Genomic DNA, 21,764 nt, shown 5'->3' with positions numbered 1-21,764 from the left:
CCCAGGGCAGCTCTATTCGTAAAGGTCCCTAGTACAAGGGAACAGTGCAGCCAGAAATCAGCTCCTAAAACACCCTCTGTTAAATTGTGTCCCCAGACTGACAGATGTGCTAAGTTCAGTGCCCAAAGTGAGCCCTGCACATAACCCTTTAACTCACCGCAGCTGAGCAATCATGCTCAGCCACGGTGATTCTAAGCTTGCCAACTGCTTATAACAGGGAGCACTAGGCATCTTTTATACCTGATGGTCACCTCTGCCAGCTGGAGTCCAAATTAGTGGCTCCAGACTGACAGATGAGCAATGTGCAGTGCTCAAAGTGATTGCTGCACATAGCCTTTTAGATCCTTTTAACTCACTGAGAGTGAATTCAATTATTTTCTACGAGCTGCAACATCACGTGGCCAACTTTTACTTGGTCAGTGCTACTTGGTCAGTGCAGCAGAAGTGCCTCTAGTGGCTGCCTGGAAGATGGCCACTAGAGGTGAGTTTAAACCTGCAATATATATGTTACAATGCCTATAAAACTGCAATGTTTTACATTGTAGGGTTAAAATGACAGGACCACTGCACCCAGACCAGGTCATGGAGATTTTAGTGGTCTTGATATTTGTGATCCTTTAAAATGTAGTTGTCTTTGTTGTTTATATATTTATAGACACATCTACTTGGAGGTAATTAGTTTAATTATACTCTTATTTTTTTTTTATACAGACCAGCACACAATGAATTCATACTATACTGTGCAAAACTGTATCAAATCAAATATATGATTATTAGTTACATTTGACGTTATTCATCTCCTTGAATGCTAAAAGCATACCATAATAATAATGAACAAAAAACTGACATGCTAAGTTAAACTACAAATTCTCCAGTTTATCACAGCCTGGTTTCTCCACATTCTTTTTAAATTTATGTAGTTTAACATTTAAACCCTATCTTGTAACAATAGGTAGGTCGTTGTTTTTTGATACATGGGCAGTTCAGGGCTCCTTTCGTGTCTGCAGATTCAGCTTAAAAGCCTTGTTGCTTTAATCCTGAAGGCCGACATTTTACATTTAATTTCTTATGTGGGAAAGTAAAACACGCAAAATAAAAAAAAGACAATATATGAAAACCTGACCTTTTTGAACTAATTCTAGACATATTTACAAACTCTGTGTAGTATGAGTACTTGTTTTTAGTCAATTAACCACTTGCAGACACTTTGTTTTCAGTGTTTTTGTTTCACTCTCTGCTATTTTTTTACCATTTGTTTAATGTGTTACTTTGAGATCATCTATCATTGTATCTTCTATCTGGATTTCTCTTCTTTATGCATACTGATTGGTCTTGAGATCTTGGGAAAATGTCTTTCTCAAACCCAACGCCACACTATTTTAAGGGTTTTACTGTAAATGTGTTAGTAGGAAAATGGGTCAGCATGGATCATTTCACATGATGGCATACAAACCCTTTAACAGATCACTTAATCAGGAAATTGGTTTTACTAATCACCAAAGCATATTGTGAGCATGTAGACAATGATGGACAGGGATAGATACCTAATAAGTGACATATATAGACAGTCAAATAAAACATTGCACCTATGGTCTTAACATCTCTGAGGGGGTATAATTAGTACATGGATTTTCCAGTTTGTGTCAAACCTGTAAAGATAATACTTTAATGTATTTTTTAAAACTGCATGGCATGTTGAGTTTTTAACTAAACATATTTATTTACAAGGTTTATGCGTTAAACACATAATGACATCAATTTATTTTTAAAACGTTTGCTTCTGTTTTATGTTATGTTTAAATTAGTTTTGGTGAAGTGCAATTTATTTTTACCGGGGATTGGTACATTTTTGTGTTTTTTTTTATTCCCACTAAGCTCACTTCATAAAATGATAGTACTAGATGAGAACATATGTTCCAGTATATTTACAAATGAACTAAAATCCATGAATTAAAAAGCTGATTTGAAGATTAACCTATACAGAAAATCAAACTTCGACAGAAAATCAGTACTTCAACCAGTGAATACACTTAGCGCATAATTATTTCTATTGGTTGTCTCACTAAGCAACTTTACAATCCAGAACTATCAAAACTTTGAGATTTTAAAGAACCTAAAAGTGAAAAAAATCACAAAAAAATCGAATTATAGAACAAGAACCATTTATAGGTGGGACAATAAATAGATAAGTTTTCCAACATACAGGGATGTTCGTTGAAAAGAATAGGGTATGTGGAAAACGCATCTCTCCCCTAGCTGGGGTATACAAGCTTCAAGTTCTTTCAAAATGGATTGAACTCATGTAACATAAACAAACAGACCAAAAATAGTGCAGTGTTGCAATTTACTGGAAGATTTAATATACAAATTACACTTACAGGAAACTGGATAAAAACAGGCATTTCATCATATCCAATGTAATCCACTAGTCAGGTTCATAGCTTTACAGGTAGATATAATCTAATGTAGATAAATTGCAAAAGTAGATAAAAAACATAAAAAACAATAAACAATAAAAAATAGCTATGTCCAATATCCCACTGTGTTTCATCCAAGCTTGGACTTCTTCAGGGATTTTTGTATCTTCATGGAGGCACCTGCTTGAATAGTGTTCTTTTTGGGTGGAGTTTGTTTCTTTCAAGACTATTGTATTTATGTATTTAGTGCTTTGGGTGTTGTTATATTTTAAAGTGAACCTAGTGTAAAATGGCCAAACTAGAAACTTATCCTAATTTTAATATGCCTCTTGGCTTGCTCCCCTATGGAAGGGACTATTTGTGTCATACTTTACATAGATAAATAATTGGGATGCACCGAAATAAAAATTCTGTGTCGAAACCGTAAATTCAGGATGCCCTTGGCCGAAAACCAAAACCGAAACCGAAAATGACTTTTTTATCCAAATGATTTTAAAATGGTAAAAAAAGCATTTATATGACATCAAGCTGTGACTTCAAACAAGCTTGATTGACAGCTCAGTGAGTCCTGCTTGGGCTGATGTTAGCCAATTCTTCCACTTAGCCAAAGAGCTGTGCCCCCCATAGGACTCTGCCCCCATCCACCCATAGACATGTGCCCCATAGGACTATGCTCACCATCCAGCCAGAGAGCAGTGCCCCCCATAGGACTGTGCTCCCCATCTAGCTGTACCCGGGGTTGTCAGTGGCTCTCAGTCAATGCATGCCAGGTAGACCCTGTCTAGCCCAGAGGTGAATCTTACTGTTCTTGGTGTCTGCACACCATCCCTCCTGCAGCTGCCGCCAGGGCCCCATTCTCCTGCTGTTCTTCCTCCCCTTGCTTTTCTTCACATTCGGCATGGCGGACGGGATCCTCGCTGAAGACTGGATCCTTGCTTGGTGCGATCAGGTGCTCCATGGTGCCTCACGAACACGATCTCAGCACACACAGGGCGGTCAACGGGTCCCAGCCAGGGTAGAAGTCATGTCTCGTTGTTTTGTTTCCGCTGAAACATCAGCCTCCACGTGCACCAAGACAGGCTACAGGACAGCACATGTAATTTTCAGCAGATTTGACCAATTTTCCTAAAGCCTCACCCTGCTTCTAATCCTTATTTTATCCTTAGCCCTAATCCTTATTTTATCCTTAGCCCTAATCTCTATTCAAACTCTAACCTCTAACCCTAATTAAAACTAAACTCTTAACTTAAAAAAGCCAATGCGTTACTACAAGCCTTAATCACACACTGCACCAGCAGCACACACACATTGCAACTCCAGCACACAGACACACACTGTCTCCCCAGGACACAGATACACAGTGCATCCTCAGCACAGACACAGTATATCACCAGCAACCACACAAACACACTGCATCTCTAGCAAGCACACAGACACACACGGCATCTCCAGCAAGCACACAGACATACTGCATCTCCAGCAAGCACACAGACACACACAGCCTCTCCAGCAAGCACACAGACACACACGGCATCTCCAGCACTCAGATACACACTGCATCCCAAGCACACAGACACACTGCATCACCAGTACAGACACACACTGCACCCTCACACACACACACACAAACACACACTACATCCCCTGCACATACACAGACACACACTGCATCCCCAGCACACAGAAAAACATTACATCCCCAGCACAAACACACACATTACATCCCCAGCAAGTTCCCTTCTTCCTTTGACACCTCCAGCACCTGTCAGAGGTAGCTTCATACATTCGAGACAATTTTGCAGGAACTAAATACCAATGCATTAATATTTTGCTATAAGCTTCCCAATATGTAAAGCTGTGAGATATTTGTTTAGTGATTTTTATGGTTTGATACTAGTGATGTCGCGAACATAACATTTTCGGTTCGCGAACGGCGAACGCGAACTTCCGCAAATGTTCGCGAACGGGCGAACCGGGCAAACCGCCATAGACTTCAATGGGCAGGCAAATTTTAAAACCCACAGGGACTCTTTCTGGCCACAATAGTGATGGAAAAGTTGTTTCAAGGGGACTAACACCTGGACTGTGGCATGCCGGAGGGGGATCCATGGCAAAACTCCCATGGAAAATTACATAGTTGATGCAGAGTCTGGTTTTAATCCATAAAGGGCATAAATCACCTAACATTCCTAAATTGTTTGGAATAACGTGCTTTAAAACATCAGGTATGATGTTGTATCGATCAGGTAGTGTAAGGGTTACGCCCGCTTCCCAGTGACAGACCAAACTCCCCGTTTAACACACCGCAAACAACCGCAAACAGTCCATTTGAACAACCGCAAACTCACCATTTGCACAAGGTTGGATACCAAGCTAGCCATGTCCCGTTCCTTGTCCTCACTGATGTCATTGAAGGTCTCTCTTCCTCCACCCAGGAAGCGGGAGATGGAAAAAGATGCTTGGTCGGTCCTCCTACTTCAAATTTGGGGCACTGCGCGTGCAATCTAATGTGCCACCAGATAGAAGTGGTGTGTTAAGTAGTACTATTTCTATCAGTTTAATCCCTGTTACGTCCCCTATCAGGGGACGTGTATATAAGGCATCGATTTTAGGAAGCGGGAGATGGAAAAAGATGCTTGGTCAGTACTCCTACTTCAAATTTGGGGCACTGCGCGTGCAATCTAATGTGCCACCAGATAGGAGTAGTGTGTTAAGTAGTACTATTCTTATCAGTTTAATCCCTGTTACGTCCCCTATCAGGGGACGTGTATATAAGGCACCGATTTTAGGAAGCGGGAGATGGAAAAAGATGCTTGGTCGGTCCCCTACTTCAAATTTGGGGCACTGCGCGTGAAATCTAATGTGCCACCAGATAAGAATAGTACCCTACAGTGTTAATACCCCTGTGCTGGGGTAGGGGTATTAAGGACTATGTGTGCTGGGATAGGGGTATTAGCACTGTGTGTGTAGGGGTATTAAGCATTAGGGGTAGGGGCATTAATGACATGGGGTAGGGGTAAGGGTGTCAGGGGTCCGCAACTTGCAGCACTCACCCTCAGTCCATCGCCGCCCGCGCTCTCTCTTCCTCCTACCTGTCGGCGAGCGGCGTCTCCTCTCCGCCGCTCGCATCCTCCACGCCTCCCAGCGGCAGCATGTATAACGCTGCACGCTGGAAGGTCGTTAATTTATGCAAACGCCGGGGTCACATGAGTGACCCGGCGTTAAAGCAACAGTACCACAATCACAGTGGGAGGCGTAGATATCTCCCACGTGTGATTGTTAATTCTGATTGGAAGTTATCCAATCAGAATTAAACCTAGGGTATTTATACTTACCTTTCCTGTTCCTCCCTGCCCTGTTGTGGTCTTTGCTTTATAGTATTGATACTGAACTTGTGCTTTCTGGTTACGTACTCTCTGGCTTGTGAATTTGACTTTGTGACTTTCTCCTACCCTTTGACCTTGGCTTGTTTCTCGTTATCCTGTCTTCTAGTTCCCCTTACTCGGCTTGTCTCCTGACTATTCTGTGTGTGCTTAGCCCAGCCACTCTAAGGTCCGGTACGGCACCTTTTCTGTGTGTGTGTGTGTTAGCGTGTTGGATTCCCAGAATCGTGACAAAGGGTATTAAGGGGTAGGGGCATTAAGGACTATAAGTGCCCCAAGTCCTTCACTTACCTTTTAGTAAGATGGGCTTTCCAAGTGTTATTCGATTGCTTCAGTAGAGCGGCGACCGGTCCAAGATGGCTGCCACATTTCTCGCCGCTCAGCAGAGAATGCGGCGTCTAGGTATTCTATGTCTATGCCCATGCCCACCGGAGTTATGACGGACGCAACCGGAAGTAACTAATACATGTGACCGGCCGCGATATGGTTTAGACGCGCGGCCATGTTGGGAAGGTCGTGCACATCCTCATAGAAGACATAACCTCGTTGGGCATGTTGGGTGAGGCGGAACCGCCCAGAAAACAATCCAGAAATGCTCCACATATGGGAAAGGGGCTGCTTAATGAATTATTACCTGTTAATTGTTTTAATTGCCTTTACTTATTATGTATGATATATAAGAGCTTCTACTCACATGCTGCACTACATGCACCTGAGGAAGACCTATTGTACAAGGTCGAAACGCGTTGTATATTTTTTTTTAATATATATTTACCTTCTATTTACCTGGTTCCTGATTCACCACACAGATGATTTCTAATACCTCCTGGGGGACCTGACCATATATCTACATATCCACATCTGATTGATGTACCTGCTGTTACAGTTTAGAGCCAACTCATAAAGGCTCTAAATATTGTGAGTGTTCCAAGATTTTTACTGTTTATATTGTGTTAATACATATTGCCCTATGTTGTTTTTTTCATACCTACAAAACTAAAAACAAGAATATCATCTACCAATGTGTACACAATCACCTTATCTCCAGTTATACACAGACACAAATGGCATCTCCAGCACACAGACACACACTACATCCCCAGCACACACAGACACACTGCATCACCAGTACAGACACACACTGCACCTCCAGCACACACACAGACACACACTACACTTCACCCCCAGCACTCACACAGACACACTACATCCCCAGCACACTCATAGACCCACACTTCACCCCAGCACACACACACAGATACACATTTCACCCCCAGCACACACAAACACTCTGGATCTCCAGCACACACAGACTCACAGTGCATCTCCAGCACACACAAACATCCATATCACTCCCAGCACGCACACAGACACACACTGCATCCCCAGCACACACAAACACACATATCACCCCCAGCACACACAGACACACACTTCTTTCCCAGCACACACATAAACACAAATATCACCCCCAGCACACACACACATATTACCCCCAGCACACACAGACACTGCACTCAAGCACAAATACAGACACTGCATCTCCAGCACAAACACCTACAAACTACATCCCTAGCATACATGCTGCATCCAAAAGCACTCACATCAACACTGCATCACCAGCACATTCACACAATACATTCCCTTCACACACACTACATCCCCTATCTCATTATACATCCCAAACACACACTTCTTCATCAGCACACACAGTATATATACTCACTGCATCCCCAGCAAAAACACACTACCTCCCCTACACACACAGTACCTCCCATACAAATACAACATTCTCTATACACATAGTGATGGAATCTACTCTGCAAAAACACTCACACTACAGTAACACAAACCTATAATCAATAAACCTAGAAACTCCAAATGGCAAAACATAAATGCTGGTTATCCAAAAACAGTATCCAGTGTTATAAAATCCCCATTGAGACATAATGCGCTTGCGGTGCTTGCCGCGCATGCACATTATGTCCCCATCAGATGACATTGGATAGGCGGAGCACCAACGGGAGGGAAGAAAGGGTGGAGGGGCAATATTTCATCCTTGCTACAGGCAGCACAATGTCTTTGGCCGGTCCTGGGTTCAAGCCCCAAAACATTAAGGAGCTACCCCCATATTTAACCGTGGGTATGAGGTACGTTTCCATATTGCTTCCTCTCTGATTCAGTGAATCTGACCCCATAAAACCCAATCCCATATGAAGTTCCAGTGGTGTTAGGCAAACTGAAGCCACTTGAGTTTATTTTTGGTTGAGAATATAAGCTTTTTTCTTGAAACCCTTCCAAACAACTTGTGGTGTTCTGGTTGATGTTAGATTGTAGTTTTGGAGATTTTCTAATTCCAAAACACAACTAACTTCTGCAATTCTCCAGCTGTGATCCTTGGAGATTTTTGGCCACTCGAACCATACTCTTCAGAGTGTGTTGAGACAATCTATAAAAACGGTTGATTCATAACATTTCTAGTTGACTGGAACGTCTTAATTATTGCCCTACTGTGAAATAAGCATCTCCAATGCTTTTGCTTTCTTATAGCCACTTTCCATTTTGTAAAGCTTAACAACTTTAAGCCACACATGAATGACTCATCACAATGAATGATCAAAGAGAATTTGGCCTATGTGTTACTTCATATTTATACTCCTGTGAAACAGGAAGTCATGGTTAAACAATTTCCTGTTTCTAGTCACTCAGGTGTACTAACAATTTTAAATATCAATGAGGATTTATTTAAGATATGGTTTTCACATATGAATTCATAGGTGTGGCAACAATTGTCCAACACATATATTTAACCAAGATTTGTACCTCCTCTGATACTGAACACCAATTAGCTTTTACCATTTCATTTTATTTTTCACACATTAAAAATACAACTTCTTTAAATAATAAGTAAGGGATAAGTAAACAAACATTTTAAAAATCCTGTGAAGTGAGTTTCCCTTTGCGTCCAAGAAGGCCTATCCAAGGTCACTTCATGCCACCATTACAGTCCTCCCTAAAGTATTTAAAAAACCTGAAAACATGTTCCAGGTATCTATCAGGACCTTGAACCCACACTCACCTACCTTGCGCTCTCACTCCACGAGGATGCCGTGTCAGAGTGCGACCCCCAGACAGCACGGTCGGCTCAACCACCCACGCCGACCGCTCACGTTCATGCAAATGGCACCTCTGTTCGTGTGAACACCACTTACCAGACACGGAAGGCAGAACTCCATGCGTATGAACGCCACGTCTGTGCAAACGGCACTCACCTATACTGCAGACAGAACTCCATTCGTACGAACGCCGGTTCACAAACACAGCAAGAACTGGTCTGTTCGTGAGAACGCCACTGCTTCCACAAACGACTACACAGAAGGTAGAAATTCAGGAGAATCAAAGGGCGCGGCTGCTGACACAGAGCCTTTTAAGGGTACATGAGATGGAAACCAGGGTGGAACCTCAATTAACAAGATCACTTACTTTCGCTATTTAAGTCGCACACACCCTTTACTCTTCGCTCAGTTGTACTGTGTTCCTGATTGTATAAAGACCTTCAGTGACTGTCCTGCTGCATCCTGATCTTTGACCTTTGCCTGAACCATCGACTTCCCAGACTACTCGCTTCATCTGCTCCCCTTTGTACTTGTCAGGGTGGTGGTCCGGTGCCCGGAACCCAGACACAGTCTCCAGGTGGCGGCGCATGGACCGGGACCCTATATGCCTGATGTTAAGTGGCAGTCTACAGCGTGGAGGTGGATTAGCAGGGTCTGGTGCAGGGTAACCACACGCCCCCTGGTGTTGAGCACCAGCGTTTGTGCAGCCACATACCAAGACCCTGAATCAGCTTAAGCGGATACCAGGAACGAGGAGCATGGAAATTAGCAGACCCAGGAGCTGAATAGGGAGGCTCTGCAGCAAGATTGTATCCAGTACTAGAAACAAGGAAAGACTAGTGACAGGCACCAAACATGAAAACAAGACAGAACTAATAGAACCCAGAACCACTGAAGGATAGTAAGCTAAACCCAGAACATATACACAAGACATGAGAAAAACAAACATTACATGGGCATGACTAGACAGGACTGTACATGGACTGGGATACAAACTAAAACAAGACAAGATAACATAGGCAAAACAAGAGGAGAAATAACTAAGTACTACATATGGAAATCACGGGGGTTTAGTCACACTATATGATCATACATTGCATAAGCCTGCCAACAACGCTAATGTACCCCATATCTGTCAGGTCCTACACTGCCTAACGTATACTAAAACAACCAAAATACATATATAGCCCTTACCTGCAAGAAAGGGCAGAAGCCTTGAGGAACTGCCTGCAGGAACACTGAAACAGAGTGAATGATGGAAAACAAACGGGTGTAGCAACAAACAAACATTGAAATTAAACCTGGAGACTGGGAATCCCAGGGATGGATTACAGGAATGAACCCAGAAATCCCAGCATAAAGAAAACCAGACATAGAATAGAAAACCAAAAACCAAGAAAAACTAAACAAGAATTGTAACAAGAGTACTGGTGTCAGGGTACCTGTGGTCTCTCCCTCCGAAAGAGGTAGAGACTTAGCTGTTCCTCCATCCAGACGGTCTGATGGCTCCCTTCCCCGCGGTCTTTCCGGTCATGCTAGGCCGGCCGCGAGGGAGTGACTGCCATTTACAGCATCTAGGCAGGAAGTAGTCATCAGGACACTCCCCCGGAACGACCTGTCAGTCAATTGCTGCAGGACCAATCAAGACGCCTCGGAGGCGTGGTTACTGCTCTGAACAGGGTATTTAACAGCTTCTTTCATTAGCTCATTGCCCTGTCGTGGTTCTAGCTTGTTCTAGTCACTCAGTGCTTGTGTATTCTATTATCCCTTTTGGTTTTGACCCGGCTTGTTTACCTTACTCTGCTTATCTCTGTTACCCTTGATTCGGCTTGTCTCTCGCTTACCTGTCTTCTGTTACCCTCGACCTCGGCTTGTCTTTGACCATTCTATACTGTACTACTTACGTTAGTCCGGCCATTCTAAGGTCCGGTATACGTATCTGGCTACTGTTTGTACTCTGCGTGTTGGATCCCTGTCCCGATCCTGACATTACGACAGGGCCAATGGATCCTGCAAGTACAAACAGTAAGCTGGCTGCTCCTGATCCTAGGTTTGAAGCCATGGATCACAGAATGGATCAGATGGCGCTTGCGCTACAGGCTCTATTAGCTTGTGCCAATAACCCACCAGAGGAGATACGTAATACCCCTGTTTCTCCTGTCGGTTCAGGTCTAGAGGTAGCCACAGTGGGTGCTTCTTCTCACATTACCCCCCCAGTACGCTATGGTGGGGCTCCTGAGAAGTGTCGTGGTTTTTTAAACCAAATTAGTATCCACTTTGAATTGCAACCTCGCTCTTATCCTACAGATAGGGCAAAAGTAGGATTTATTATCACCCTACTCATTGAGAAAGCTCTGAGATGGGCCAACCCACTATGGGAGAACGATAACCCATTAGTTTATAACTATAACGCATTTGTAGCTGCTTTTAGAAGAACATTTGACCCTCCAGGTAGAAAGGTTAATGCAGCCAGATTACTGTTGCGCCTGAGACAGGAGAACCGAACACTGGTGGATTATGCACTAGAGTTCAGGTCTCTGGCGGCAGAAATCAAGTGGAATGAGCAGGCGTATATGGATGTATTTTTGAATGGCCTATCTGATGTAATCCTTGATGAGGTTGCTACCAGAGAACTCCCTGAGAATTTAGAGGATTTAATTTCGTTCATCTCTCGTATAGATGAACGTCTAAGAGAGAGACAGAACACTCGAGAGAGGAACCAGAGACCTTCTTTTAGGTTAGCTCCCGCTTTTTCAAGTCCTGACTCCACGATATCTTTGCTTACTGAACCTATGCAGATAGGGTATACCCGCCTCTCTGAGGAGGAAAGACAGCACAGGAGAAGAGAGGGTTTGTGTATGTATTGTGGGGCCAAGGGTCATTTACTCTCGAACTGTTCTAACCGCCCGGGAAACGCTCGCACCTAAGTCTCTCTAGAGGACAGGCCTTGGGTGTTTCTATTTTGTCCTCTACTCCTAATTATAAAGATCACAGGCTTCTGCTACCAGTTTCCTTAACTTGGGGGAAGGAAGTAGTAAGGGCTATGGCATTGATAGATTCCGGTGCTGCTGAGAATTTTATCGACCAAGCCTTTGCTAGTAAGAACAATTTCCCATCCCAGCTAACGGAGACACCTTTGGCCGTTGAGGCCATAGATGGTAGACCACTAATAGACCCTGTTATCTTTCGTGAGACCATACCCATTGATTTAAATGTTGGTATCCTACACGTGGAGAATTTATCTCTTATGCTCATTTCGTCTCCTTCCGTTCCCATAGTTCTGGGGTACCCATGGTTGAAAAAACATAACCCTATTATCGATTGGGAGTTAGGAGAGATACTCTCGTGGGGCCAGGGCTGCCAGGATCGGTGTTTGTGCAAGGTTTCTCCATTAGCTAATATTAACATACCGGAGAATCCTACTCAGTCCACAGAAAGACAAATACCAGACCTTTACCTAGACTTAAGGGCAGTGTTTGACAAGAAGAATGCCGATTCTTTGCCTCCACACAGGTCATTTGACTGTAAGATTAAGCTTCTACCCGGCACTATGCCTCCGAGGGGCCATGTATATCCTTTGTCTGTTCAGGAAAACTCGGTTCTAGAGGAGTATATTCGGGAGAATTTAGAAAAGGGATTCATCAGGAGGTCTTCTTCTCCGGCCGGGGCTGGGTTCTTTTTCATTAAGAAGAAGGATGGCACGCTGAGACCATGTATCGATTACCGAGGCTTGAATAAAATAACTGTCAGAAATGCCTATCCTATCCCACTGATTACCGAGTTATTTGATCGTCTTAAGGGCTCCAAAATCTTCACCAAGTTAGATCTCAGAGGGGCTTACAATTTGGTGAGAATCCAGCAAGGTCACGAGTGGATGACGGCATTCAATACCCGGTATGGCCATTACGAATACACTGTTATGCCATTTGGACTATGCAATGCGCCTGCAGTATTTCAAGATTTGATTAATGAGGTACTTAGGGAGTTTCAGCATGATTGTGTTATTGTTTACCTGGACGACATACTAATACACTCTAAGGAGATTGAGACTCACCATAGACAGGTCAGAAAGGTATTACACAAGCTGCTGCAACATGGTCTATATTGCAAATTGGAGAAGTGCAGTTTTGATCAGTCTCAGGTAGACTTTCTTGGATACGTGATTTCTGGGGAAGGTTTTAAAATGGATCCTGTAAAACTCCAATCTATTTTAGACTGGCCCTTGCCCAAAGGACTCAAAGCTATCCAAAGGTTTATTGGTTTTTCCAACTACTATAGGCGCTTCATTAAAGGATACTCCTCTATCATTGCGCCTATTACCAATATGACCAAACAAGGGGCTGATACTAAGTTCTGGTCTAAGGAAGCTCTTGGTGCTTTCAAGACTCTCAAGGAACTTTTTGCCTCGGCTCCCATTCTAGTCCATCCTGATACGACTCTGCCTTTCTTGCTTGAGGTCGATGCCTCTGAGACAGCAGTTGGGGCTGTTCTGTCTCAAAGGTTAGGGGTGGATAAACCGTTACACCCTTGTGGTTTCTTCTCTAAGAAATTTTCTGGGCCTGAGAGCAGATATGACATCGGGGAAAGGGAACTGTTAGCAGTCATTAAAGCCTTAAAGGAGTGGAGACATTTGTTGGAGGGGACCCTACACCCTATTACGATTTTGACGGACCACAAAAACTTGTCCTATATTGGGGAGGCTAAGCGCTTATCCTCTAGACAAGCTCGTTGGTCCTTATTCCTGACTCACTTCAATTATGTACTGACTTACAGACCTGGTTCTAAAAACTCTAAAGCCGATGCATTATCTCGCCAATATGAACCTTCTACTGTACCTGAACCAGTTCTTTCTTCTATAGTTCCGAAATGCAATATCATTGCTAATACGAATCTCAGGATTCATTCTCCATTACTGGCCGAGATCATTAAGTTGCAACATCTAGCACCTAAACAGACTCCTGCGGGCCGTCATTTCGTTCCTCCTGCTCTTCAACTGGAACTTTTACAGTGTTTACATAATAGCAAGATGGCGGGACATCCTGGTATTCGCAAAACTTACGCGTTGATCTCTAAGGACTTCTGGTGGCCTGCTTTACGGAGGGATATTGAGGAGTTCATCGCTGCATGTGAAGTTTGTACTAAAACCAAACAACCCCATACGCTTCCATGTGGATTCCTGCACCCCTTGGAGGTTCCAGAAAAACCATGGTCCTGTTTGGCCATGGACTTTATTGTCGATCTACCTATCTCTAAAAGACAGACTGTTATCCTCACCGTGGTTGACAGGTTTACTAAGATGGCACACTTCATTCCCCTGCCTAAACTCCCGTCTTCTCCCGAATTGGCAGAGATATTCGCTAAGGAGATTTTTCGCCTACATGGGATACCCTCTCAAATTGTATCGGACAGAGGCTCCCAATTTGTTTCCCGCTTTTGGAGGTCCTTCTGCTCTCAACTTGGTATTAAATTAAACTTTTCTTCTGCCTATCATCCTCAGTCTAACGGAGCTGTTGAACGTACCAACCAGAAAATTGAACAATATTTACGATGCTTTGTTTCTGAACACCAGGATGATTGGGTCGGTTTGATTCCTTGGGCGGAGTTTGCACACAACAATCTCGTTTGCGATTCTACTCATTCAAGCCCCTTCTTCATGAATTATGGTTTTCATCCGTCTATTCTTCCTTCGGATTCTCCTTCCCAGGGGGTGCCGTCGGTTGATGTTCATGTTGCCAATTTGAGGAAGTTGTGGGATCAAACTCGACAAATCCTTGTGCACAACTCTATGTTGGTTAAGAAACACGCTGATAAACGTAGAAGGGCGGCTCCGGTCTTTGTTCCAGGTGATAGGGTATGGCTGAGCACGAGGAACATCCGTTTAAAAGTGCCATCCATGAAGTTCGCTCCTCGTTATATTGGACCCTACAGGGTGCTGACCCGTATCAATCCAGTTGCGTATCGTTTAGCTCTTCCTAATACCTTACGCATCCCGAACTCGTTTCACGTTTCATTGCTGAAACCACTCATATGTAACAGATTTTCCTCCACAATAGCCCCTCCTCGCTACGTTCAGGTGGAGGGTCAGGAGGAGTATGAGGTTAACTCTATTATTGATTCTCGAATCTCCCGGGGGAGAGTACAATATCTGGTTGATTGGAAGGGATATGGTCCTGAGGAGAGGAGTTGGGTACCTCAGGAGGAAGTTCATGCTCCCCGTCTCCGCAGGGCGTATCACTCTCGCTTCCCATCTCGTCCCGGTTCATTCCGCCCGGTGGGCGTATCTGAGAGGGGGGGTACTGTCAGGGTACCTGTGGTCTCTCCCTCCGAAAGAGGTAGAGACTTAGCTGTTCCTCCATCCAGACGGTCTGATGGCTCCCTTCCCCGCGGTCTATCCGGTCATGCAAGGCCGGCCGCGAGGGAGTGACTGCCTTTTACAGCATCTAGGCAGGAAGTAGTCATCAGGACACTCCCCCGGAACGACCTGTCAGTCAATTGCTGCAGGACCAATCAAGACGCCTCGGAGGCGTGGTTACTGCTCTGAACAGGGTATTTAACAGCTTCTTTCATTAGCTCATTGCCCTGTCGTGGTTCTAGCTTGTTCTAGTCACTCAGTGCTTGTGTATTCTATTATCCCTTTTGGTTTTGACACGGCTTGTTTACCTTACTCTGCTTATCTCTGTTACCCTTGATTCGGCTTGTCTCTCGCTTACCTGTCTTCTGTTACCCTCGACCTCGGCTTGTCTTTGACCATTCTATACTGTACTACTTACGTTAGTCCGGCCATTCTAAGGTCCGGTATACGTATCTGGCTACTGTTTGTACTCTGCGTGTTGGATCCCTGTCCCGATCCTGACAACTGGATACCAGAAGCCATTGCCAGACATCTTCACAGAACAGAGCAGGACTTTCAGCATTACTCTGCATCTTGGGCTCCACCTACTAAACAATGAACCCGATAGTATCCTTCAATTTTCCTACATCACATTTACCTCAAACTGTACACAAAATTTCTAGCACTTAGAATATCCTCATTAATAACCAAACATATATTTACTGATAAGGGAGGGAAGCAAAGGATAACACAAATTCTCTATTTGTTTTTTTGTGCACATACCTGCCAGACCATACTGCATTTTCTATAATTTTATGATTCAAGCTTTGCACCATTTCAAAAAATTTTGTTTCCCGGGCCCGAGGTCCATAATATGCACCCTTTCTAGTCACAAGACATGAGGTATGTCTTGTGACTAGAAAAGGTGCATATTATGAAAATTAGAAATGGTAGTTTTATCAGAATTTGTACAAAAGTTTAAACTGCAACTGGATGAATACTTGCAAAAACTAATATTCAGGGATGTAATGTAACATTTTGGGGGTAATAGCTTCTTGATCCAAGGAGAGATCTGAATGCTATGCTGGGGTCAAGAAGTATTTTTTTTCTAGTTTGTTGCAAAATTGGAAGTGCTTCAAACTTTTATTTTGCCTTCTTTTGGATCAACAGCAAAAACAGATGTGAGACAGGCTGAACTGGATGGACACATGTCTCTGTTCAACTATGTAACTGTAATATCCTATTCTCCCAACTCTACATATTTATCCTCTGTTGTAATGCTCAGTGGTAAGTTAAGCATACAGCACGACCTTAGGCAGGCAATATTTTTTCATCCTGGAGACATGTCCTGCCCAGCGAAGCTACATCTTTAAAAGCATTGCCTCGATGTTGGTGGTATCTCCCTGTTTGACAACTTCCATCTTGGTGATGAAGTCATTTCAATTGATAAGGATTGTGCAGAGGTAGCATTGATTAAGGTGATCAAGAAGTTAAAAGTGATGGTGATAAGTAAACCATCACTCAGAGCCATACAGGAGAGTAGTCAGTATGACAGCTCTGTACACACTGATCTTTGTGCCTCTCCTCAGATGTTTGTTGTTCCAGACTCCCTTATACATTCTTCCAAATGCTCTATTTGACTTTGCCAGTCTGCTATCGATCTGATTGTCAATCTTGGCATCTGAAGAGATGATGGACAAAAGGTAGCTGAACTGATGGACTGTCTTCAGCAATGATCACCAATGGCGATGCGGGGGTGATGGTAAACTACCATGATGTGTGCAGGCTGGTAGAGGAATTCTGTCTTCTTCATGCTGACTCCTAATCCAAATAGCTCAGCAGCCTCTGTGAAGCCAGGCATTATTTGCTGGAGGGCTGTCACAGTGTGGGAAACAAGGGCAGCATCATCACTGAAAAGCAGCTCTCTGAAGAGTTTGTCCACTGTCTTGGTGTGGGCCCTTAGTTACTTAAGGTTAAATAGACAGCCATCAGTGTGGTAACGGATATACACACCATCCTCTTATCAAGGTCTACAGTGGCCTTTTGAAGCATCAAGCTAAAATAGATTTTGAAGAGAACAAGACAACAGAGAAGCAAGAACACAGCCTTGTTTTAACCCTATGAGGAAGTATTCCAAGATGTTATTGCTGTGTCTGACTTGGCCATGTAGACCTTTGTGTAGCTGAATGATCATATTGTGGAATTCAGGGGGACATCCTAGGCATTCCAAGATTTGCTACATACCTTTTCTGCTCTAATGGTCGAATGCTTTTGTGAAGTCAACAAATGTCATGTACAATGCCTTGTTCTGTTTCCTACATTTTTTTTGTAGCTGTCTAAAATACTATGTTGCTGGTGCTTCTTCTAGCTCTAAAGCCACATTAGCTCTCTGGAAAGAGAAGAGTTGGGTACCAGTATGTTCGAAAGTACCCTTGCATTGATGTTTCCTGCAACAGAGATCAGTGTTATCCCCCAATAGTTGGAGCAGTCAGACTTTTCTTCCTTGTTCTAATACAGGGTGATGATTATAGAGTGAAGGAGGTCCTATCATGGTTTGCCTTGTTCCCAGCAGAAAACAAAGAAATCATGAGGTTTAGTGTGTAATGCTGGGCCCCATACTTCCAGCTTTGCCACCTTTCAGCTGCTTAATAGCCTTAAAACAGTCTCTTTAAGAATGGAATCTCATCCAAGTCAGTTTTTTTTGGCTGTTGTGGAATGTGATGGAATGCAAAAAATTGAGACGTGCCGATGGTGCTGAACAGAGACTGGAAATGTTCCAACCACCAGTTCAGGATGGATGCCTTTTCTATGAGGAGTGTTTGAATATCTGTTTTGAAGTGCCAAACACTGCCTTCAGAGATTCATATAACCCTCTGTAGTCACCAACATCTGCGCAAAGCTGAGTTCTCTCTCAGGGTTTGTCCACCACTTGTTCTTAATCACTATGAGCTAGCACTCAAGGTTTCTGGAAGTCTGAAGGCTGCTTTCCTGTCAGAACAAGATGACTGAGCAAGGTGTGCCTTGTGAGATGATCTCTTCTTTATCAGCAATTCTTGGATCTCATTATTGTTCTTGTCAAACTAATCTTTATTGCTCTTTGGGGTGAGCCCTAAAACCTTTACATAGGTCTGCAGGATGACAGATTTTAGACATTCCCAAAGCACTTCTAAAGAGGGGTCCACAAGGCAGATGGAATCCTCAAGCCTAAACTGAAGACTTGCTTCAAATTCATAATTTACCTCAGCTGACTGGAGATTACCAATCTGATACCTCTTCCGTTTTGGTTTTAACTGGAGACATAGCTTGCATTTTAAAACACAATGGTCCAGCTGACACCCTGCACTGAGCATTGCTCGAGTGAGTAGGATGTCTTGAATGTTTCTTTTGCGCACCATGATGTAATCTATAAGGTGCCAATATTTGGACCAAGGTACATCCAAGTTGTCTTCACACCATTTTTTTTCTGAAGGAGGTGTTGGTGATGACAAATTTGATCACAAATTGGTGATCACAAAACTCTAACAGAAGTTGCCCATTGTCACCAAGTTTGTCAAGCCTTTCCATGCCTCTGAGCACTTGCCTTCTTTGATATTTAAATTGCCAAGGATGTTAACCTTGTTGTCCACAGGGACGTTCTGCACGAGATTACATAGTTCAGTGTAGAACATTTCAGCAGGACTTAATGAAATGCTGCTTGTTTTGAAGGTAGAGGTCCATGGAGATGATGCGATCTGAGTGACCCGGTGCCATGTTTTCAAGTTGGGAGGTATTGAAGTTCCTGATCATAAAGCCAACATCACAGAGGCGTTTCTCTGTTTCTTGCTTGCGGGACCAATGGAGGATGTATGCTGCACCAAGCTCTTGAAGGCTGCCTACCACTTTAAGATGGATTTCACTGAGAGCAGCGATATTGACATTGATTCTTGAGAGTTTGTGAGCGACTAAAGCAGAGTGCCATTCAGGGCAACTGTCTGTTGTATTGAGTATTGTTCTAATGTTCCAACAAGCAAATTTTAGTCCCAGCACACCTCGTGAGGCATATGTGTGCCTTTGACTCATTTTGTTTGTTCGACTGCATTAAAAGATGCCCATTCACTGTGGTTCTCCATTATACTCTGCAGGTCAGTATCCCCAGCCCTTTCATTGGTGGATAATGAGGATTACAGAGCTTAGACATTGGCTCTTAAGAGGGGCCTCTGTAACACTGGTGTACTTGGTGGCGTCTTTGAATTTGTCACCCCCTGAATATTTCTGTTGCAACCTTTTGAAACCTTCTTTGCCAGGCAGTGTTCCAAAGTCACGCCCTCCGTTTATGAAGATACTTGTCAATTGCTATACTTGTACTTTAGTCTGTTACACTCCTTGTGCAAAATGTACAATATTTTATGACCCCCTTGATCTGTATTGAAATAGAAGGAGGACTTGGGTGAGGCTCTCGATATTAAGACCTGGAATAAGATTTTATTATAACACCATGCAGATCACCTTTTGCAGTTATTTGGTAGTGTCAAGGTGATGTTTCCATCCTTCACGATTTGTGCAAATGGTTAGAAGAAGCTCTCCATTGTGCTTCAGGGGATGTGGAGAAGAGGGGCCATATCTTCATTCTTGATAGAACAGTAACCAAATCCAATCGATTTGAGAATCCGTTTTTGTTTTGTAAACTAAGCTGTTACTTGGAGGCTCGCTTAGACTCGCTTAGTTGGTAGATAGGTATAACTAAAGATTGGAGCTTACTAGAAGCTAATAAATAAAATTTTAATTTGTGCTGCAACCCACATGGGTATTTTGAGACAGTGAAAACCTTTTACTTTCATAATGGCTCAGACCAATGCAAAGATCGGTCACATTTTATAATTAAGAAAACCAAAACATAGACCTTGTGGGAGCTAATCCACAAAATCAGTGGAGAAGGTAAAAAGATATAACAAAAATGACTGGCAATAAAGAACATTTAAAAAGATATCAGAAAATCTCATAGGGCAGTATTGCACGCACATAACTACAACACATTTTCACCTTTTGTGACTGATCTCCTCTTAGTGGCTAGCAGAACTATGCTAGTTCATCTCCAGTCGGATTTTTTGGGGAAAAATATTTGGCCTAACCATAAAACTCTGTGACTAGGTTTATGATATCTCTTCTTACTCTTTTTTTGTTATATTTGTTGCAGTACTGTTGAACTTAAAATCTCAATAAAGAAGAAAAAAAATAAAGTATATTGTTTATATGATTTCATTATTTTAATACACACACTTATTTTGTTTTTACATGAACTTAATACAAACGGTCCTTTTATACATTTAACAGGCAGGGATAAATTATCACAATGCATCTTTTTGTTTCAACAGATATATTTATACATGTCTTTCAGCCACAAGCCCATTATTCTATAATTTAAAAAAGTGTTGTTACCTTGGTGTAAACTTCACACTTCCACTTAGACGTACCACATGAAAGAATACAAAATAACTGTATTGATAATACTGCCAACTCCACTCTGTCACGGAGCCTGAAGCATTAATCATTCAAAATGAAATATGTGCTGATTATTCCATGTGAATGTTCCCTTAAATGTGTTGGCTGATTCACTTAGAATAATTAGTATTGTTAGGGAGCTACAATATGCAACAAAGCAAGTGAGGACTTTTTTTGTTCATTAATATGTGACTATACACATCGGTTCTTTGAGCTAAAGATATTTTTTAATAGTTTAAAAGAGTATACTGTGACAGTGAGTCTGAGCCTGGATGTTCTGATTGTCAAAAACCTATGTGTCCTTAGGTTGTTCCTTGCACTTTCCAGACCATAAATAAGGGGCTTTGTGGAGGATTATAGATGACAGGTTGCCAAGAACAGACAAATACCTTTAGTGTACATGATTTATTTTTATTTATTATTTTTTTTTGATTACTTTTCGTATGTAATCACCAAAAATAGGCTAATGTGGGCAGGACAGGAAATTTTGGTTAAAAATGAAAATTAGTTTTGCCCGAATTTTTTTTTTACATTTATTTTATTTTATATTTTATTTTATTTTATTTTATTATATTTAGATTATAATATTCAGATTATTATTATTTTTTGGCCGGATGGCTCCAGAGTCCTCACCTTTGTTTCACATACTCCTTCATAACTCTATTGATTGTCACAGATGTAAGATGTGTTTGGATTTTTATGGAAATTTGTGTAACTTTGGCTATGCTACCGTCACATAGGAAAATACTTAAACTGGCTGGGAAGGTCTTGTTTAGACCTACAAGTAGAATGGTGTTTCATCTGATTTGCATCATATTTTATTTTATTTTGGGTGTCTTATAATGAAGTGGACATTCAATATGTCTTAATATGTTTTAAATTGCTTTATTTTTTATTTTTTATTCATTTTTTCATTGTATCTTCTCTATTTTGTTCTCTTCCTGTATGTGTTGCGTCCAATGCCGTTGATGACCGGACGGAGTGGAACGCACGTGCGTTCCAGTGTCGCACATCCGCCCAACCCAGAGCAACGTGGGCA

The sequence above is a fragment of the Pelobates fuscus genome, chromosome 2 (genome assembly GCF_036172605.1).
Source record: "Pelobates fuscus isolate aPelFus1 chromosome 2, aPelFus1.pri, whole genome shotgun sequence".
NCBI classification, from domain to species: domain Eukaryota; kingdom Metazoa; phylum Chordata; class Amphibia; order Anura; family Pelobatidae; genus Pelobates; species Pelobates fuscus.
Note: the sequence above shows the minus strand (reverse complement) of the source record.